At 45.9% G+C, this 23598-nt stretch overlaps 1 long non-coding RNA gene across 1 annotated transcript in view; it reads left to right on the top strand.

Moving 5' to 3' along the window:
• Positions 1–22977, top strand: part of LOC126187461 (uncharacterized) — a 180247-nt gene extending 157270 nt beyond the window's left edge. The window contains exon 3 of the long non-coding RNA XR_007537730.1: positions 22851–22977. This is a non-coding gene — a long non-coding RNA (uncharacterized LOC126187461). The remainder of the gene's footprint in view (positions 1–22850) is intronic.
• Positions 22978–23598: the final 621 nt, after the last annotated feature.

Below are 23598 nucleotides of genomic sequence, written 5' to 3'. Positions count from 1 at the left end.
AGACACAAAGGAATTGCAGACTTTGGCTCCAAAGGGGCACTAATTGAAAACAGTGGAGAAAGTTGAAAATTTGTGCTTGAACAGGATTCGAACTTGGGTCTCCTTCTTACTTGGCAGATGCTCTCACCACTAAGCCATCAGAGCACAGTCGTCATCGCAGCTGCACGAACTGCCCTAGTACGCCTCCCGTCATACCCAAACTCTCAAATTATCCGCACACTAGACGACCGCTGTGGCCGCGCGGTTCTAAGCGCTTCTGTCTGGAACCGCGCTGCTACTACGGTCGCAGGTTCGAATCCTGATGGAGGCTCTGTAATGGTGTAAGGCGTGTGTAGTAGGCGTGATATGGTACCCCTAATACTTCTATATACGACTCTGACAGGACACACGTATGTAAGCATGCTGTCTGATCACCTGCATCAATTCATGTCCATCATGCGTCCCAGCACGACAATGCGACACCTCACACATCCAGGATTGCTACAGAGTGGCTCTAGGAACACTCACTCTTTTGGCCACCAAACTCGCCAGACATGAACATTATGGAGCATGTCTGCGATGCCTTGCAACGTGCTGTTCAGAAGAGATATCCACCCCCACAGCCCTCCAGGATTCATGGTGTCCATTCTCTCCAGCACTACTTCAGACATTAATAGAGTCCCTGCCACGTCGTGTTGCGGCATTTGCGCGTGCTCGCGGGGGTCCTACACGATATTAGGCAGGTTTACCAGCTTCTTTGCTTCTTCAGTGTACATAGAACACTGGTCTGACCATGACTGACATTTGCAGCTTATTGAGCAAACTGCGTAGGTGCCTTTCGTAGTCAAACGCAACAGCGCAATCTGAAGGCTTGACTAGCATCTATATTTATTTCCAAAAAAATGGTTCAAATGGCTCTGAGCATTATGTGACTTAACTTCTGAGGTAATCAGTCCCCTAGAACTTAGAACTACTTAAACCTAACTAACCTAAGGACATCACACACATCCATGCCCGAGGCAGGATTCGAATGTGCGACCGTAGCAGTCACGCGGTTCCGGACTGAAGCGCCTAGAACCGCTCGGTCACCGCGGCCGGCATTTATTTCCAAGCATGCGTTTCTCGCGGTGTTCCCATATTTTTGTCCAGTCTCTGTAACGTGCTATATACAGGGTGTTACAAAAAGGTACGGCCAAACTTTCAGGAAACATTCCTCATACACAAATAAAGAAAAGATGTTATGTGGACATGTGTCCGGAAACGCCTAATTTTCATGTTAGAGCTCATTTTAGTTTCGTCAGTATGTACTGTACTTCCTCGATTCACCGCCAGTTGGCCCAATTGAAGGAAGGTAATGTTGACTTCGGTGCTTGTGTTGACATGCGACTCATTGCTCTACAGTACTAGCATCAAGCACATCAGTACGTAGCATCAACAGGTTAGTGTTCATCACGAACGTGGGTTTGCAGTCAGTACAATGTTTACAAATGCGGAGTTGGCAGATGAACATTTGATGTATGGATTAGCAGAGGGCAATAGCCGTGGCGCGGTACGTTTGTATCGAGACAGATTTCCAGAACGAAGGTGTCCCGACAGGAAGACGTTCGAAGCAATTGATCGGCGTCTTAGGGAGCTCGGAACATTCCAGCCTATGACTCGCGACTGCGGAAGACCTAGAACGACGAGGACACCTGCAATGAACGAGGCAATTGGTTCAAATGGCTCTGAGCACTATGGGACTTAACACCTGTGGTCATCAGTCCCCTAGAACTTAGAACTACTTAAACCTAACTAACCTAAGGGCATCACACACACCCATGCCCGAAGCAGGATTCGAACCTGCGACCGTAGCGGTCGCGCGGATCCGGACTGAGCGCCTAGAACCGCTAGACCACCACGGCCGGCCGGACGAGGCAATTCTTCGTGCAGTTGACGATAACCCTAATGTCAGCGTCAGAGAAGTTGCTGCTGTACAAGGTAACGTTGACCACGTCACTGTATGGAGAGTACTACGGGAGAGCGCTGGCCGCGGTGGCCGTGCGGTTCTAGGCGCTCCAGTCCGGAGCCGCGCTGCTACTACGGTCGCAGGTTCGAATCCTGCCTCGGGCATGGGTGTGTGTGATGTCCTTAGGTTAATTAGGTTTAAGTAGTTCTAAGTTCTAGGGGACTGATGACCACAGCAGTTGAGTCCCATAGTGCTCAGAGCCATTTGAACCATTTTTTTGCTACGGGAGAACCAGTTGTTTCCGTACCATGTACAGCGTGTGCAGGCAATACCAGCAGCTGATTGGCCTCCATGGGTACTCTTCTGCGAATGGTTCATCCAACAGTGCGTCAATCCTCATTTCAGTGCAAATGTTCTCTTTACGGATGAGGCTTCATTCCAACGTGATCAAATTGTAAATTTTCACAATCAACATGTGTGGGCTGACGAGAATCCGCACGCAGTTGTGCAATCATGTTATCAACACAGATTTTCTGTGAACGTTTGGGCAGGCATTGTTGGTGATGTCTTGATTGGGCCCAATGTTCTTCCACCTACGCTCAATGGAGCACGTTATCATGATTTCATACGGGATACTCTACCTGTGCTGCTAGAACATGTGCCTTTACAAGTACGACACAACGTGTGGTTCATGCACGATGGAGCTCCTGCACATTTCAGTCGAAGTGTTCGTACGCTTCTCAACAACAGATTCGGTGACCGATGGATTGGTAGAGGCGGACCAATTCCATGGCCTCCACGCTCTCCTGACCTCAACCATCTTGACTTCCATTTATGGGGGCATTTGAAAGCTCTTGTCTACGCAACCCCGGTACCAAATGTAGAGACTCTTCGTGCTCGTATTGTGGATGGCAGTGATACAATACGCCATTCTCCAGGGCTGCATCAGCGCATCAGCGATTCCATGCGACGGAGGGTGGATGCATGTATCCTCGCTAACGGAAGACATTTTGAACATTTCCTGTAAAATGGTTCAAATGGCTCTGAGCACTATGGGACTCAACTGCTGTGGTCATCAGTCCCCTAGAACTTAGAACTACTTAAACCTAACTAACCTAAGGACATCACACACATCCATGCCCCAGGCAGGATTCGAACCTGCGACCGTAGCAGTCGCGTGGGCTGATTGTGTTGCTGTGTGTTTCCATTCCATGATTAATGTGATTTGAAGAGAAGTAATAAAATGAGCTCTAACATGGAAAGTAAGCGTTTCCGGACGCATGTCCACATAACATTTTTTTTTTCTTTGTGTGTGAGGAATGTTTCCGGAAAGTTTGGCCTTACCTTATTGTAACACCCTGTATACAAGGAAAGTGCGCGTGAATTACTGTATAAGTATTTTGTAATGTACAGAGCTAAAGAGGAGGTGTAGGAGAGTGGTACACCGAGCGAGGTGGCGCAGTGGTTAGTACAGTGGACTGGCATTCGGGAGGACGACGGTTCAATCCCGTCTCCAGCCATCCTGATTTAGGTTTTCCGTGATTTCCCTAAATCGTTTCAGGCAAATGCCGGGATGGTTCCTTTGAAAGGGCACGGCCGATTTCCTTCCCCATCATTCCCTAATCTGAGCTTGCGCTCCGTCTCTAATGACCTCGTTGTCGACGGGACGTTAAAACACACTAACCTAACCTAACCTAGGAGAGAGGTACAGATTTCGCTGAGAGCGAGCGGGCGGACCAGTGGACGGACAATTTCACGGGGCGGTTGTTTAAACGTGCAATATCGTCCATGTTTAATAACGAGGCGGGGAGATTATGGCAGGTTTCATTACCACGAGTTTAGGGCAGCGCGGCGCTAGCCCGGACTGCCGGCCCGCCGTAATAGAATCAGGAGCGGCGCTGCCCGCCTTTCTCACGGGCGCAGCGCCCGCCGCTCGCCGCTCGCCGCTCGCCACTCGGCGCTCGGGCAGTTATTTACGCTCCAGCGGCGACAATGCGGGGCACCGGCGACTCCGAGACGCTCCACCGCCCCCTCCAGAATGAATTACGCCGCCATCCCAGAAGCATTGGCGTCCGCGCGGTCACAAAAGAAGAATCTCTCTCCGGGATCTCGAATATCGTATTACCCCAGAAGGCCCAAAACTCTCCAGTGTCTCTTAAAATACCATAAATAATGTAAGTAGTAAGTGGTGAAACCGTTTCAAAAACCACCATAAGCTGTTAGTTTTATTGTGCATAATTCCTTTCTTGCACCATATATACAGGCTGATTCAGCTGCCTCTACTTATGGATTTTACGCAACCAACCGACCTTGAAAAACCCTGCACGAAATACATCCTCTCGCTCACCACACGCTAATTATAAGCCCTGCAGAAAAAATTAACGGGGCCTTTTTGTAGCAAGTTTAATGCAGTTCATTTTTGTACTGAGATACGTTTTCGCTGAAGGCCATCGTAGTGCAGTTATTCAAGAAAAGCACGTTTGTAGGTTACTTTTGTACGTTTTTCTCGTATAATTCGAAATCTACGACCCAGTGCAAAACTTGACTACATTCCTATAACAATGTCCCACTCTTTTTGTTAAATAACTCTGTATATTTCAAATTACTGGCGAGCTTCGGCCAGCCGGCCGCGGATGCCGAGCGGTTGTAGGCATTCAGTTCGGAACCGCGCGACTGCTACGGTCGCAGGTTCGAATCCTGCCTCGGGCATGGATGTGTGTGATGTCCTTAGGTTAGTCAGGTTTAAGTAGTTCTAAGTTCTAGGGGACTGATGACCTAAGATGTTAAGTCCCATAGTGCTCACAGCCGTTTGAACCATAATGTATGTGCAGATTGTGAATATGTATTGTCGTCAGATTTGCATTTTATTATTGATACGTGACAATTTGTGCCGGACCGGGAGTCGAATGTTGATTTTTTGCGATTGCGTTAATGACTTCGGTTATCCGAGCTCGCCTCCCGCAACGACCCAGTATTCCATATGTCGTGTTGTCCATGCGCTTTATCGTCGCGCTTTGTGATTCCTGCACAGGAAGAGAAATATTTCACTATCGCCGTTTTACCACTCTAAGACCAGAAAAAGACGCACCATGAACGAATTATCCAAATGAGATGGAGATTGATAGACGCGATTTGAATATAGAGACAAACAAATGACTTCAATTTCAAGAAAAATGGATTATTCATCCAAGAGGAAGAGCTGCACCAATTGAGCAAGTCAGTAACGCATTGTTCCACGTCTGGCCCTTGGTAAGGAGTTGGCACTGATTGGTAGATTTGTTGGATGTCCTCCTGAGGGATATCGTACCAACAGGCGCGTTAAATAGTGTAAATCCCGAGATGGTTGGAGGGCGCCACCCATAATATGCCAAACATTCCCAACTGGGCAGAGACCTCGCGACCTTGCTGCCCAAGACAGAGTTTGGCCTGAAGGAAGACGAGCAGTAGAACCTCTCGCCATGTGCGGGTTGGTATTATCTGGCTGAAATGTAAACCCAGGATGGTTTGCCAAGATGGGCAAGAAAACGGGGAGTAGAATATTGTCGATGTATCTCTGTGCTGTAAAAGTGCCACGGATGGAAACCAAAGAGGTTCTGCTATGAAATGAGTGGCGTCCATGACCATCACTCCTGGTTGTCAGGCTGGTATCCAACTCGGTCCACGACGTCCCCCGACACTTCTTATTGGTCACCTGGGCTGAGTTCGAAGGGGGACTCAACACTGAAGACTACTCCGGCCAATGAGATTCCAGGCCACGCGATCTCCACATCCTAAGTGGGAACCTCGATAGGGACTCCACTCATTCCCGACTTCGTCAACTGCACCGCAGCACGTTTTGTACCCCTTGTAGTTAGAGTTATTAGTGTCTGCTCTTCGAATTTCACACATGTGTTTTTCGACAATAAATCTGTGTAATCACGTATTAGTCACCTTTAATTTTAGCAGAAAGTAGACTCTTCAACCCTGTTAAAATTAATCTATGTCGTAAATAGTCAGAGTAGTTGGGAATCTATTATGCTACGAACACTTCAGTCTCACCCTTAGGGCCAAATTAGTAATTGGTCAGGTCTCCATTGCCCAAAGTTATACAGGGTGCTCATTGATAGTGACCGGGCCAAATATCTCACGAAATAAGCATCATACTAAAAACTTACAAACAACGAAACTCGTCTGGTTTGAAGGGGAAACCAGATGGCACTATGGTTTCCCCGCTAGATGGCGCTGCCATAGGTCAAACTGATATCAACTGCGTTTCATTAAATAGGAACAACATTTTTTATTACATATTCGTGTATTACGTAAAAAAATATGAATGTTTTAGTTGGACCACTTTTTTCGCTTTGTGATAGATGGCGCTATAATAGTCACAAATGCATAAGTACGTGGGTCACGTAACATTCCGCCAGTGTGGACGGTATTTGCTTCGTGATACATTACCCGTGTTAAAATGAACCGTTTACCAATTGCGGAAAAGATCGATATCGTGTTGATGTATGGCTATTGTGATCAAAATGTCCAAAGGGCGTGTGCTATGTATGCTGCTCGGTACCCTGGACGACATCATCCAAGTGTCCGGAACGTTCGTCGGATAGTTACATTATTTAAGGAAACAGGAAGTGTTCAGCCACACGTGAAACGTTAACCACGACCTGCAACAAGTGGTGATGCCCAACTAAGTGTTTTAGCTGCTGTCGCGAGTAATCCACACATCAATAGCAGACAAATTGCGCGAGAATCGGGAATCTCAAAAACGTCGGTGTTGAGAATGCCACATCAACATCGATTGAACCCGTACCATATTTCTATGCACCAGGAATTGCATGGCGACTACTTTGAATGTTGTGTACAGTTCTGCCACTGGGCACAAGAGAAATTACGGGACGATGACAGATTCTCTGCATGCGTTCTATTCAGCGACGAAGCGTCATTCACCAACAGCGGTAGCGTAAACCGGCATAATATGCACTATTAGGCAACGGAAAATCCACGATGGCTGCGACAAGTAGAACATCAGCGATTTTGGCGGGTAATGTATGGTGCGGCATTATGGGAGGAAGGATAATTTGCTCCTATTTTATCGATGGCAATCTAAATGGTGCAGTGTATGCTGATTTCCTACGTAATGTTCTACCGATGTTACTACAAGATGTTTCACTGCATGACAGAATGGCGATGTACTTCCAACATGATGGATGTCCGGCACATAGCTCGCGTGCTGTTGAAGCGGTATTGAATAGCATATTTCATGACAGGTGGATTTGACGTCCCCGGATTTCTTTCTGTGGGGAAATTTGAAGGATATTTGCCATCGTGATCCACCGACAAAGCCTGACAATATGCGTCAGCGCATTGTCAATGCATGTGCAATGCACATACTACTGGAACATGTAATAAAAAATGGGGGTTCCTATTTTAACACGCAGTTGATATCCGTTTGACTAATGGCAGCGCCATCTAGCGAACCAACCATAGCGCCATCTGGTTTCCCCCTCCAAGCTAGACAAGTTTCGTTCTTTGTAGTTTTTTCGTTTGACGCTTATTTCGTGAGATATTTGGCCCGGTCACGATCAATGGACAACCCTGTACAGTGGAGTAGCTAAAGGATGGTTCTGTCTTCTACGGTAGTACCCGACAGATGAATGTAAAGTGTGGTATCCGACATAACCAAAAAAAGAAAAAGAAAGGCACCAAGGACGTTTTGTAAAGTTTGAGTCTATTGTGTATCATCCCGCGGTTGGTCGTAGCTGCCGCTTTCGAGACACTTGAGGTACTGTTTTGCTTGGGTTCCGGATAAATGCATGTTCCACTCGTCCCCCGTCTACATCACTCTTGCTCGGACGCCCTGAACTCGTCCTCTTCACGACACTGCCGAATTCCTTGAACTTTGTGTACCATAGTCTGACGATCGGACGTGCTTGTGGTCTGCTTCCGTAAAGCGTCCGGTAGTTCCGCTGAACGTGGGTGTGAGATCTCGTCTGCATCAACCATTTCACGCCCTGTGCCATGTGCCGGCGGCGATTTAAGTTGCAAAGACCATTTTGGAACAAAAGAAAAAGGTTCAAATGGCTCTGAGCACTATGGGACTTAACATCTGTGGTCATCAGTCAAAATGGTTCAAATGGCTCTGAGCACTAAGGGACTCAACTGCTGTGGTCATCAGTCCCCTGGAACTTAGAACTAATTACCCCTAACTAACCTAAGGACATCACACACATCCATGCCCGAGGCAGGATTCGAACCTGCGACCGTAGCAGCAGCGCGGCTCCGGACTGGAGCGCCTAGAACCGCACGACCACCGCGGCCGGCGGTCATCAGTCCCCTAGAACTTAGAACTACTTAAACCTAACTAACCTAAGGGCATCACACACATCCATACTCGAGGCAGGATTCGAACCTGCGACAGTAGCGGGCACGCGGTTCCAGACTGAAGTGCCTAGAACCGCACGGCCACACCGGCCGGCATTTTGGAACACCTTGTATGCGTAACGGCAGCATGTGCGCAAATGGGGCCTTACTCGTTCTTTTACCCATTTTCCTGTTGAGAGACGACCTTCTGTATATTAAGTGATATAAGGCAGCCAACACTGTTTGCTTTGTTCGCCGCGTCTGTTATACGTTCCTACGAGGTGTGGCTAGCACAGGAAGCATATCGCGGCAGCTGTGCCGGTGGCGGTGGCTTGGCGAGCTGGCAGCGACTGGGGCTGTGCTGCTCCAGCCGGCAGCGGTGTATACTGTACACGGCGGCCGACACTTGCCGACACCACGTGTGGCGCAGGACGGCAAAAAACGCAGCCGCCCACATGTGCGCTGCTCGCTCGAGTGCCTCTCAGGCCCGCCGCGCAACAACTCGCCATCCTGTCGCCCGGCGTCGCTTTACAAAGCGCTCACCGTCACTAATAGCGACCTGCAAATGGCCGCGCGTCCCGAGTTTACTGCAGTTTTACTGCACGCTGCTGCCAGCTGTACGGAGCAGGCTACATACGTCCTAGCAACGATCTCGCGTTCCTTTTCGTTTTGCTCGATGCATCGAAGAAGCGAAATAACACCTCCTTTTCTGGTCCCCGGGAAGGTAGAAAAGTGACTGGGTCAGAAATCACAAAGGTAGAACCTCAGGGTTCAGTTTTGACTCCTCTCTTTTTCCTTATACCTTGTCGTTACAATCAATGTGCAGCTACACAAAGAGGTCCATTGTGGGCTGTAATTATGGCATGGCAGCGGTACTTGATAGGTATGCTAATGTGTTAATACGAAACCGATTTGCGCTGGAAAAAGCTTTGTTCCAATTTTGGCCACCAGGTGCAAATCTGGCGCAGACTACAGTAGTAGGCTACATACGTCCTAGCAATTATCTCGCACAGCTTCTCGTTTCGCGCGATGTATCGTAGTAGAGAAGTAGCGTCTCCTTTTCTGGTCCATGGAAAGGTAGAAAATGACTAGGTGAGAAATCATGCAGTTAGTACCACAGGGTTCAGTTTTTACTCCACTCCTTTTCCTTACACTTGGTGTTTATGATCAGTGTGCAGCTAGTCAAAGAGGTCCATTGAGGGATGTGATTATAATATGACAGCGATATTTGATAGGTATGCTAATGCGTAACCGATTTACGCTGCGAAAAAATTGTTCCAGTTTTGGCCACAAGGTGCAAATCTTGTGCAATACAAAAATCTCATCAACATCTTTCGTGCTCATATCGAATAAATTGTGTAAGCTGCGGGTTTTCACATTTTTCATCTTTTCTGCCTACACCCAGTTCCTAACCTGTTACAAATGGAAACATTTATGCGTGTTTTTCTTGCATTCACAGAGCCAGATTTGCACCTGGTGGCCTAACTGGAACTATTTACTTCCAGCGTAAATGGGTTCCACATTAATGCATTAGAATGCATACCAAGTTTGGCAGCCATACGATACTTACAGCCCACACAGGACCTCTCTGTATTTCCACTTTAATTATAAGCAGTCGGTATATATGAAGCACCTTCCACTTAACACTGAAATTGGTGCTTCTTGCAGACATACTAATGTTATACTAAATCCCACTAGAGAGAAAGCGACAAGAGAGAGTTTTAATATGTTTCACAAAGACTTGTGAAGTGGTTCGCTGAAAATGGAGTACTTCTAAATTTTGGCAAAACACACTGTATTCAATTCAGTACGACAAAGAGCCACACCAACAACTGATGAATCACAAGAACAGAAGTCAGAAAATAAGACAGCATGCTCTAGATTTTGAGAGTATTCGTTGACGACAATTTGAACTGAAAGAACAGTTTTACTGACCTTGACAGACAATTAACTTCAGCAATTTTACTCTTCGTATAATTGCTAATCTTGTAAACAAGTGACTCAACCGCCTGACATATTTCCTCTCGGTAATGTCTCACGGAATAATTTTCTGTCGTAACTCTTCACAAAGAAAGAAAGTATTGATTGCACAAAAGCGAACACTAAGAATAGCCTGCTGTGGTCGTTTAGGTACCTCTTCAAGAATTTAGACATTTTAAAAGCACCTTCTTAATACACATATTGGCTAATGAAATTCATCAAAATAATCCATCACAGCTTGAGAAAATAGTGACTTGTGGATAAATCTTTCTATTCCATGGACGTATTTTCATTTAAAAATTGATAGCATGTAGAGAAGAAAAGAAAGGAAAGGAAAAAAGAAAATTATTTTTAAATGTACTGTCATCAGTAGAACTATAAAGTAGTGTGTTTATTAATGTTAACACTAATAAGATACACACATCTTGTAAATTTACTTGCTCCATATAATAACAATAAAAGAATCGTTCAAATAATCTGTGTAACATCTAACAACCAACCTCACTGCGCTCTCTCACCGAAGGGTCGTCATTTTCTCTGATGATTTGTTAGATATTTCCAATGACATTCCTACGATGTGTACACGAGATCAACTGTACAAGTACTATTGATCTTAAGTTTCAAGCGAGGCCCAGCTTCGAATGAAAAATTTCGGTTGGAAATTTCGTGGCAGGTTAAAACTGCCCGCAGTACTCGCCCTTTGACTTTCGTGTGCAAGTGCTCAACCGACGAAGCTATTTAAGGACGATTCACGACGCGCCCTCACAGCTTTGCTTCAGCTTTACCTGTCGTCCCACTTTCCAAAATTCGCAGAAGTTCCCTGCATACACCGTCTGTACAAAAAATTCCGCGAACGGTTTTATTCACGATGTATAAGCGACACCACAGCAGTATCAACTATACACTCAGGAGACAAAAGCCTTGGACACCTGCTAATACCATGTCGGATCCCCTTTGGGAACATAGTGCAGAAACTGGATGTGGCATAGAATCATCATGTCGTTAGAAGTCCTCTTCAGAAATATTGAACCAAGCTGCCTCTAAAGACGTTCATAATTGCGAAATTGTTGCCAGTGCAGGATTTTGTGCACCAACTGACCTCTCGATTATGTGCGATTGGATTCATGTCGGGCTGTTTGGATGGCCACGTCATTCGCTGGAACTGTCCAGAATGTTCTTCAAACCAACCGCGTACAGTTGTGACCCGTGACATAGCGCGATGTCATCCATAAAAATTCCATCGTTGTTTGGCGACATGAAGTCCACGAATGGCTGGCTGCAAATGGTCTCCAAGTAGCCGAACGTAACCATTTGAGTCAATGATGAATTCAGCTTGATCAGAAGATCCAGTCTATTACATGTAAACACCATTGCGAAGCAACCAACAGCTTGCACAGTGCCTTGGCGAAAATTTGAGTCCGTGGTTTCCTGTGGTCTGCAGCGCACTCGAACCCTGTCATCAGCTATTACCAACTGAAATTGAGATCCATATGAACAGGCCACAGTTTTCCAGTCGTCTGAGGCCCAACCGATCCGGTCAAGAGTCCAGGAGAGATTCTGCAGGCGATGTTGGGTTCTTAGCAAAGACATTTGCGTAGGTCGTCTGCTGCCATAGACTACTAACGCCGGATTTCTCCATGTTGTCTTAACGGAGACGTTCGTCTACGTCCCACAATGATTACTGAGATTATTCCACTCAATGTTGCTTGTTTGTTAGCACTGACAGCTCTCCGAAAACGCCGCTGCTCTCGGTTGTGAAGTGAAGGCCGTCGGCCACGGCGCGGCGTTGCCTCGGGGAGAGGTATATTTGGTATTCTTGGCACACTCTTGACACTATTGATCCCCGAATATTGAATTCCCGAACTACTTCCAAAATGGATTGTCCAGTGCATCTAGCTCCAACCACCAATCCATTTTCAGAGTCTGTTAATTACCGTTGTGCGGAAATAATCATGTCGGAAACACGGAAACCATTTTAAGTGAATCATCTGACTGCAAATGAGAGCTCTGGCACTGGACTATCCTTTTATACGCCGTGTACGAGATACTGACGCCATCTTCACAAGTGTATATCGCTGTCCGCTGAGATCACCTCAGGGTATACATCTGATGACGCATTCGACCTGTCAGTTGTAAGTAGGCAGTGTTGAGTAGTGGACGTGGTGGTCGTAGTGTATCAATGTTTTTTGTTTTTGTGTCTCAAATTGTAGTCGCAATGCCCCCGGGAATCTCGCCTGATTGGCGTACGGATTCTGATACAAACAAGTTTCTGAGGAGGGCAACCGCAGCTCAGAGAAATTATGTATAACAATAACAACACTCAACACTCAATAACCATTTAAATTTTCAGAAAAAATATAGACTAGCAGTACACGACTACTAGCCTCCACGGGCTGCTTACACCGCATCGGCCTGTTAGAAATACGACGGAAGTACGCACATTACACGGGGTTTTAAATTTTACTTCATTTCTCTTACACATCTGGTGTTTACCTGATCTTATAATATATACTACGAGAATTATCTGACCTGACTCATTTAGCAGTTATGCGTTGTAAATTTTCACAAGCATCTTTCGGGTGTACTCAATTTCATTATGACAACGCACCATTGTGGTTTGACTCTTAACGTCGGTAACTTTCCGAAAGCTAGAACTCCGTTATTGTTCATTATGGAAATGTACCTCCTGTAAGGGCTGTCAATTCGACTGAATACCTAGGAGTTACAATTACCTGCAACAAAAATTGGAAAGACCACATAGATAATAGTGTGGGGAAGGCGAAACAGACTGCGCTTTGTTGGCAGAACACATAGAAGATGCGACAAACCCACTAAAGAGACAGCCTACATTACACTTGTCCGTCCTCTGCTGGAATATTGCTACGCGGTATGGGATCCTTACCAGGTAGGATTGACGGAGGACATCGAAAAAGTGCAAAGGAGGGCAGCTCGTTTTGTATTATGGCGCAATAGGGATGAGAGTGTCACTGATATGATACGCGAGTTGAAGTGGCAGTCACTGAAACAAAGGCGGTTTTCTTTGCGACGACATGTATTTAGAAATTTCAATCACCAACTTTCTCTTCCGAATGCGTAAATATTTTGTTGACACTCACCTACGTAGGGAGAAATGATCATCATAATAAAATAAGAGAAATCAGAGCTCGAACGGAAAGATGTAGGTGTTCCTTTCTCCCACGCGCCATTCGAGAGTGGAATAATAGGGAAGTAGTATGAAAATTGTTCGATGAACCCTCAGCCAGGCACTTAAGTGTGAATTGTAGAGTAACGATGTAGATGTGTAAAGCTGAAGATGCGTCTCTACTGACGTGAAACCGGTAGTTACGAATACAGCACTCCCAAACTACTACGCGGCTTTTGGAAACACTTCATCATTCTGGACTTTGTAATTACCACGTTTTTTATGAAAATTAATTTATTGACGATGAGTGTTGTTATTGTTATACCGATTCTGGACTGTACGGCCTTCTAAAGGAAACTTATTGATCGCCTTTCACATTCCCAATGCGGAGCTGGGTGTGCGGCGTCTTAAAAAGACGCTCTGTGTTGACAAAGACACCGTCGATACTGTATGCACCATCAGGTAAATAAGGTAGAATTAAATAAGTACCCTCTTGTCCATTAAGCCGCGCAAACAAAGCATCTTGTCGCTAGTCTTGCGACCTACTCTGAAGATGGCTGGACGATACGCGGCCGAAACATCAGTGGAAGAAATTTTGCTCGGGCTGCTGCATGCCCGAAATTTAATGGACATTACGCCGCGAAAAGTTGAAAATGCAGAAGTAGCCTCCGAGTTCCTCCGTCCGTCTGATTCCGTCATTACAATCGATCTCAGAAAGGTCACGCAGGAGAGCCTCAGACCTTCCCCGGAACAGGATGACAAGTACTGTTCTTATGAAAACAGCGCGGGCGATAGCACCTGCTCGTGCAGTGACGTCACAGCGGAGACGTCCCTGGGGTCAGCGCTCGCGGTCTGGACCGGCAGAGCGCGGAGCCAACTCGGCGGCCAGCTGCGGCCATCCGGTCGATAGTGCAGCCTGTGGCTACGGCTGTATCTGCCGCTCCGGCGCCGCTTCTGGCTGTGCCCACCCGACGCCATTGCCCCCTGCAATTGCTGCGCCGCCCCCGCAGCCCTCATTAACCCCTACTAAAAGGCGAGACAATCGTCAGCGCAAAAGTTGGTGAGGGCAGTATTTGTGCTGAACTAACCACGGCGATAGTGCCGGCAGCTCTGTAGGGTACAACTCTGAGCGAACTGAATGACAAAACTAGTTGTACCGATATTACCAGTTTAACGTAGAATATTGGCATCGACGAAATTGTCATTGTTAATTTACACAGAGTACCCGAAACAGGGCACAGAATAACACAGGTCCCTCTTAGGTAAAGACGTTGTAATATTTCTACAAAAGTTTATCTCTCTCTTTCACTGGTGCCATGTCCCGCGCTGAGGCAGGGTCGGCATTGTTAGGCACGGATTTGGCAAGGTTAGTGGAAAGGGGTGGCCGGATGCCCTTCCTGCCGCCACCCCATACCCCCGGGACGGAATTAGTGTACCACTGCTGTCTGCGACTAGTGTAATGCATGGAATAGTGCGAACGTGTTCATATGTCTGTGAGTCGGGGAACTGAGGCGGAACGTGGGAACCAGCCCGGTATTCACCTAGCAGGATGTGGAAAACCGCCTAAAAACCACATCCAGGCCGGCCGGCACACCGACCGACGTCGGTAATCCGCCGGGTGGATTCGAACCGGGGCCGGTGCGCCTACCAGAGTCCAGGAAGCAGCGCATTAGCGCTCTCGGCTAACCTGGCGGGTTCCACAAAATTTTATCTGTAAATGAAAATACTGAGTATTCTGTTTTCAAAAATTTTCTCTTCGTGTAAAGTGTGCCTTAGATACTGTATTCAACTAGTGGTTCTAATGGCTCTGAGCACTACGGGACTTAACTTTCTAAGGTCATCAGTCCCCTAGAACTTAGAACTACTTAAACCTAACCAACCTAAGGACATCACACACATCCATGCCCGAGGCAGGATTCGAACCTGCGACCGTAGCGGTCGCGCGGTTCCAGACTGTAGCGCCTTTAACCGCTTGGCCACCCCGGCCGGCTGTATTCAACTGCTGAGCAGCAGTGGCTGTCTGTTGGCCCTGAGTTACTCATGTGAATAGTGTCATGAAACAAAACTTTAAACTTTGTGAAATACTGAATCAGGAATGCTAAAAACTAGTCTAATTAAATGCCAAAAGTAACCCATTGTGTACTCAGTGAAAACTATTTAATTGAAACTACACACTGAAGTACATTATGAAAATTCCGTGACATGAAGTGCAGTTTCCGACTTGAAATGTCCACAAAAATAAAATACTAGTCCACTCAGAAGGAACACAACTGTCTGACATTACCGACACTGTTCACTGTAAATTAATCTGCTTGCTTAGCACAACACCTCATAACTCTGAGTACGAACTGTTTCCTCATAAGATTACAAAGTCAGATCTGCCTTGAAATAAAAGTAACTTCCCTCATGCTCAATACATCGCTTTGCGTCTGGTGTAGTGCGGTTTTCTAAAGCAAATAGAAATCAACAGATGCGGAAGCCAAAGAAAAAATAAACTGCTCACTACAAAATTGGGTTTTTGCTTGTCGGAAAGAATCTGTAGCTTCGCGTGGCGTAAGGAGGACAAACGAAAAAAAAAAAATCCAAAACTTTACTAAGTATGATGGAGGAGGGTTTTACTTAAAAGGAAGACGCTCTTGAAAAATTAAACTCTGATTATTGTCAAAAAAGACTGTACAATATAACAGTAACAGTTACGAAATTCTCTCAATACAAAAATTACAGACATTCGAACCAGTTGCGTTACTTGCGACATAATGAAAACAAAGAGATCAAATTAAAACTAACCACGAATGTTACTAGTTATCTGAGGGACATAGATTTTATTGAGTTAATAATTCTGACAAACAAAAATTTCATTCTTGCGGTGACTTTGGTTACCTTGCAAAATTCCTGCAATAAGCCTTCTCCATCAAAGGGATCGAACAAGCAATTGGTCATCTCCGACCAAGCGCACCACAGCTTATAGTGAACACAGAGTCAAGGATCTTATGCATTTCTCGTGCAGCGCGCCCATCCATAATTTTCCCAGTTCAATAAAGGTGAATTATTTACAATGGCACAAAACATGTGAAAAACTTACAAAGGAACTGAATAAACTGACATATAACGTGGTACAGGTCCTCTGTACGGATGGCCAGCTGAAGGAGATCAGAATACACAGTTTTCTTTTTAATTTTATTTAACGTACTCTGAAGAACCAAAACCTCACGGCCTCTACCCATCACGAGACCGAATGACGACCAGTAGCGTTGTGCGTTCGCCATCCGATGAGGAGAGTAAATACGCGGAGCAGAGACGAATTGGCAGTGATCCCAGCGACGATACGGAGCACAAATGTGGACATTCACTGAGACACGCGACGTGGACAAAGGACAGGTTGTTATTGATCAGCGCCTGGAACGAGCATATCGGCAACGGAGAAGCCCGTCCGCTGTTCGCAAGCCGCCTGCGCGAGAGTCCACGGAAAGTGATTGAAGGTGACAAGATGTTGGACGTCCACATCACGTCAAGGAACCTGGACATAGGAGATTTCCCTGCTCTGTCGAGGGGGGTAGGTGGTGATCTTTAGCACACCGAACGACGGCTTAAAACATTGGTGCAGCCGGCCGCGGTGGTCTAGCGGTTCTGGCGCTGCAGTCCGGAACCACGGGACTGCTACGGTCGCAGGTTCGAATCCTGCCTCGGGCATGGGTGTGTGTGATGTCCTTAGGTTAGTTAGGTTTAAGTAGTTCTAAGTTCTAGGGGACTTATGACCTAAGATGTTGAGTCCCATAGTGCACAGAGCCATTTGAACCATTGGTGCAGGCACAACTGTTTCGGGGCACATCTTTCAAAAATATGTTCAAATGTGTGTGAAATCGTATAGGACTTAACTGCCAAGGTCACCAGTCCCTAAGCTTACACACTTCTTAACGTAAATTAACCTAAGGACAAACACACACACCGATGCCCGAGGGAGGACTCGAACCTCCGTCGGGACCAGCCGCACAGTCCATGACTGCAGCGCCTAAGACCGCTCGGCAAATTACGCGCTGCCGCACGTCTTTCACCATACATTGTTGAACATGCGGCTCCTCAGCAAATGACTATTACGTGATGTCATGTTGACTCATCGACATCGTCAGTGGAGAATCCTGATGCAGTTTGGAATTCCTGTGTGATGGTCCGGATAAGTGTCTGCCTATTACACATTACGACCCTCTTCAACTGTCAGTCAACAGACGAGGTCGGCCTGTACGCTTTTGTGCTATACATGTCCCTTCACGTTTCCACGTCACTATCACATCGGAAACAGTGGGGATATTTAGGAGTGTGGAAATGTCGTGCACTGACGTATGACACAAGTGACATCCAATCACCTGACCACGTTCGAAGGCCGGGAGTTCCGCGGAGCGCCCCATTCTGCTCTCTCATGGTGTCTAATGACTACTGAGGTAGCTGATATGGAGTATCTGGCAGTAGGTGGCAGCTCAATGCACCTAATATGAGCAACGTATGTTTTTGGGGGTATCCGGATACTTTTGATCACATATTGTACCAACTTCCATTGTCATTAACAGTTGGTAACACATCACTCCCTTTTTACAGGTCTATGTTTATTAACTGGTAGTTACGAAACTTTTCCAGCATCTAGCATTTGCTGTACAGCAGTTCCTTATTAAAAATATCTTTTTACTGTATCTTCCTATGGAGATAAGATACGAACGTTATTATGCGCATACCTCAGAGACTGCAAATTAATAACAGTTCTACAGTATAAATGTTTTTCTAAGAACAACAGCGGCATACTTCTCAACAGACTTAATTACGTGTAGTTAGTGATCCTATGAACGTAAGTCAGACCTTCCAAACGGCAATATACAACAGAAGTAGTATCAAAATAAAATGGCTCTGAGCACTATGGGTCATAACTTCTGAGGGCATCAATCCCCGAGAACTTAGAACTACCTAAACCTAACTAACCTAATGACATCACACACACCCATGCCCGATGCAGGATTCGAACCTGCGACCGTAGCGAAAAAATGGTTCAAATGGCTCTGAGCACTATGGGACTCAACTGCTGTGGTCATAAGTCCCCTAGAACTTAGAACTACTTAAACCTAACTAACCTAAGGACAGCACACAACACCCAGCCATCACGAGGCAGAGAAAATCCCTGACCCCGCCGGGAATCGAACCCGGGAACCCGGGCGTGGGAAGCGCGAACGCTACCGCACGACCACGAGATGGGGGCCGACCGTAGCGGTCGCGCGGTTCCAGACTGTAGCACCTAGAGCTGCTCGGTCACTTCGGCCGGCTGAAGTAATATCGACGACGTATATTTACTCTGAGACTGGCATAAAATTCCGGGTGCTGCGGTTTCAAAACAACAAAAGAAACCAAATTTAAAATTCATTTAACTCCATTATCTCTTGTCAAACTCTCAAAATAGTTTCATCAGCAAATTTGTTATGCCTAAAAATAATTGTAAGGAGCCACTGCAGCGTAGTTCCAGTAAACTAAAAAGAGTACAAAACTAGCTAATACCTGGAGTGTTTTTCTCAGTATGGTATACTAGAGCATTGCAATAGCGGTCGTCCGCTCTTTTACAAAGAGAGCGAAGCACCAGCGTAACGGCTGTGTTCCGAGCAGCAGGTTTTACAGGTACGGGGAAACTGGGGTCCGTGCTTTTTCATTGCAACAGTCCACCTAGCGCTTCGCGGTATGTTTCACCTTCTCTCAAAACTAATCCCACCACCCAACACAGCAGTACCACAAAGTTAGCTCCTCACAGACACCAGTTAATTTTTCGTGTCCTTTGTCTCTAGGGTCTGACCTATTTCCTTTGTTAGGAGCAGACATCTAGATAACATTGTGTGCAAGAAATCTCTTGCAGACGTCTGCACAGAGCTGCAGTGGAGAGTAAAAAAGTATGTTTCTACGCCGAGTTGTATCAGACACAAGGATTTCCTCAAAATTTCTGCCATGTTTTCGGTTTTAGTAGTGAGGAATAGCACACAGCTGGGTGTTTGTAGCAAATGAAGTGTAAGTAATTAGCCGTCGCTTTTGACAGACGGTAGTTGACATTAAAAGGAACACCAGAGTGTCTAAATGTGAGCTGATGAACTAGGCTAATACTCTTGTGGGTTGGTACGGACCCTGTTTCTTATAAAACTTCCAAATAATCTCAATAGAGGTCTCTCATTAAATCAATATTTGTTGGCTTTTGCCATACTTTTACTGAACCTTCGCTCTCTCCTTCAAAGGCTGCCTCTATTAAACGGAAAATATCTGATGCATCAAACCTTCAGCAACGAATGTCCTTAAATAGCAATACCTGAAAGTTAGAAAAGATAGCACACTTAAGAAACTAATAGAGAGGATTTCACTGCTACTTCAGAGACCAACTGCAGTATAAAGTTGTCATCGGAAAGTAGGTTAGCGGTACTAGCTCGAACAAGAAACGACGATCTTTCCTCGACTGAAATTTCTCTTTAAGCTACTGACATCAGGTGTTTAGAGGTGCTGTGCTTCTGTTAATCTACTCGAACTGTAACGTGATCGTTGACTGTTCTTTAGTCTTGCGGTTTTCGCCAGTTTTAATGTTTACGGGTATTCTGGACCTGTGCCTCTTTGTTATTTCCAGTCCAGATAGAACAGACATAGTGATCACATCAGAAATCTCCTTGCTCTCTCAGCAGGTGGCAACATACAAAAAGATCACAGACTGAATACTTCGTAATATCCCACTGTATCTGCAGATTAGAATGCTGTCACTAGTAGTTCTATGTATGTATATCTCTGTCTACATGATTACATTATATTTCACTGGTAAGCGTTAGGCAGAGCAGAAGCCCCTGTACAACAGATATACACCAGGTCGAATTATAGGAAGATATCGAAGCAGTTCAGAGCCAGGATGCTAGACTAGTTACCGGCAGGTTCTGTCTGCAGCCAGGCATTACAGAAATGCTTCGAGAATCCAACTGAGAAACACTGAAGGGAATGCGACATTGTTTTCGAGGAGGAATATTGAGAAAATTTAGAGAACCGATACTTGAGGCTGGCTGCAGAAAGATTCTGCAGCTGCCAAAGTACCGGCTGACCAAAACGTCAGTATAAATTTGAAAACTGAAAATCACGGAATAGTGTAGATAGAGAGGTACAAATTGACACATATGCTTGGAATGACATGGGATTTTATTAGAACCAAAAAAATACAAAAGTTCAAAAAATGTCCGACAGATGGCGCTTCATCTGATCAGAATAGTAATAATTAGCATAACAAAGTAAGACAAAGCAAGGATGATGTTCTTTACAGGAAATGCTCAATATGTCCACCATCATTCCTCAACAATAGCTGTAGTCGAGGAATAATGTTGTGAACAGCACTGTAAAGCATGTCCGGAGTTATGGTGAGGCATTGGCGTCGGATGTTGTCTTTCAGCATCCCTAGAGATGTCGGTCGATCGCGATACACTGGCGACTTCAGGTAACCCCAAAGCCAATAATGGCATGGACTGAGGTCTGGGGACCGGGGAGGCCAAGCATGACGAAAGTGGCGGCTGAGCACACGATCATCACCAAACGACGCGCGCAAGAGATCTTCCACGGGCCATCTGTCGAAAATTTTGGGAACTTTGATTTTTTTCGGTTCTAATAAAACCCCATGTCATTCCAACCATGTGTGTCAATTTTTACCTCTGTATCTACATTATTCCGTGATTTATTAAGTTTTCAAATTTATACTGACTTTTTGATCACCCTGTATATTTCGGATTGAGTACGACGAAGATACGAGAGGTAAGCGCTGGACAGAGCCATACGGTAGATGTAGCAGTAGATGTAGATGTGTGACCTATAATGTAGGTAATTAGTTCCATTTGGTTCCTTGTGTATTGGTGTAACCTGCGCATCGTACTCTGTGGCCTGAGTGTAAGTCATAAAGTTACAAAGTGGATGCAGTTGAAGGTCACAGGGAAAGTGGGTGTGAAGGTGTGTTTAGATAGGTGCCGGATGCGGTACGTGACGTGCCATGTTGTGTTAGCGGCGCGCTGGGAAGCCACACCGCAGAATCACCGCCGCCTGGCTGCCTACCTGTTGACCGGCGGCGCCTTTGAGCTGCGGCCACACGCATTACTATCGGCGCACTTGCCGCCGCTTTGATGTCTGCTAGCCAGCCCTCTAGCTGAGCGCCCAGTGCGGTCTCGTCGCAGGCACGCCGCTCTCGTTGCACTAACGCTTCGTTTCGAACATTGTTTTTGGGAACCCACAACCTACATTTACATCTGACCTCCGCAGTTCACCTTGTGGTGTGTGGCGGAGGATACTCCCGACAGCCGTTCCATCCACGAATGGCGCGAGGGGAAGAGTGATTGCCGGTAAAGTTCCGTACGATATAAAATTTTCTCTGATTATCTGGCCGTGACCATTTCGAGAGATGTACGTTACCCGACGCTGTAAATTAGGTTGTCGAAATTTCAACTGCAAACCTTTCCGTGGTGCACAGCGCCTCTCCTATAGCGTCTGCCACTGGAATTGGCTGAGCGTCTCTGTGAAGCTTTCGTGTCGAGAAAATGATTCCGTGACGAAACGTACCTCTATGCTTTGGATCTTCGTTACCCCTCTCATTAATCTTGTTTGGTCAGGGTCTCAGACTAATGACCACTACTGAAGAATTGGTCGAACGAGCTTTTTGTAAGCCACTGCATTTTTTTAAGATTCTCTCAATGATACTCAGTCTAGCTTCTGCTTTATCTCGGTATTTGATTTATGTGATCACGCCACCTTAGTTCGCTCTTGAAATGTCCTAGGTATGTTACGGTAGTTGCTATATACCGGGTGATCAAAAAGTCAGTATAAATTTGAAAACTTAATAAACCACGGAATAATGTAGATAGAGAGGTAAAAGTTGACACACATGATTGGAATACCATGGGGTTTTATAAGAACCAAAAAAAACCACCTCATATTGTTAGACGCGTGAAAGATCTCTTGCGCGCGTCGTTTGGTGATGATCGTATGCTCAGCCGCCACTTTCGTCATGCTTGGCCTCCCAGGTCCCCAGACCTCAATCCGTGCGATTATTGGCTTTGGGGTTACCTGAAGTCGCAAGTGTATCGTGATCGACCGACATCTCTAGGGATGCTGAAAGACAACATCCGACGCCAATGCCTCACCATAACTCCTGACATGCTTTACATTACTGTTCACAACCTTATTCCTCGACTACAGCTATTGTTGGGGAATGATGGTGGACATCATCTTTGCTTTGTCTTACTTTGTTATGCTAATTATTGCTATTCTGATCAGATGAAGCGCCATCTGTCGGACATTTTTTGAACTTTTGTATTTTTTTGGTTCCAATAAAACCCTATGTCATTCCAAGTATGTGTGTCAATTTGTTCCTCTCTATCTACATTATTCCGTGATTTATTCAGTTTTCAAAATTTATACCGACTTTTTGATCACCAGGTACATTCCGTTCACGAAAACTGACAACGGCCGGACGAGCGGTGTGTTGACCACGTGCCCCTCCATAGCCGCAAGCGGTGACGCTGAAGGTTTAAGGATATCAGGGCGGCCGGTCGGTACTGTCAGACCTTCAAGGTCTGTACAAACAGTGTTGGCTTGTTTGTTTCTTTGCTTACTGTATCCATTGGTTTGTCGCCGATACTGTAATCGTCTGTGTATCTGCAATATTCTACATTTACTTTCGTGTTGTGTCAACGGACAGTCCTCGCACCAATCGTCGGCCCACAGTAGGTCTTCCTGCATTTTACTACAGTCCTTCCTACAGACATCATCATCGTCCGCGAATAGCCTCATGGGGCATCCAGCGTTATCCGGTTAATCATTAATATCAATCATAAATAGCAGAGGCCCTACGAAACACTTCCTTGGGGTGCTCCCGAAATTAAGCTATTGGTGTATTTAGGTTAAGAATGACTTTCTGACTTCTGTCAGCAAGGAAGACTTGTATATTTTAGTCACAAAACTGCACTGCGGAATGGTTTCAAAAGCTTTCTAGAAATCAAGGGAAGCGGCACAAATTTGAGTGCCTTTGCCTCTGGATCGGTTTCGAAAAATATGTCGGCCTAGTGGCAAGTTTATACGTCAGGGATACTACCGAAATTTGAACCCCGTTTTCGTTAATCGGTAACCGTTGGCTGTAGGTATCGATGGGAGACACCGATGCAAAGGAAAGACCATAGTGTATCAT

This window comes from Schistocerca cancellata, chromosome 5 (genome assembly GCF_023864275.1).
Source record: "Schistocerca cancellata isolate TAMUIC-IGC-003103 chromosome 5, iqSchCanc2.1, whole genome shotgun sequence".
NCBI lineage: Eukaryota > Metazoa > Arthropoda > Insecta > Orthoptera > Acrididae > Schistocerca > Schistocerca cancellata.
This window is presented reverse-complemented; position numbering and strand designations above follow the sequence as displayed.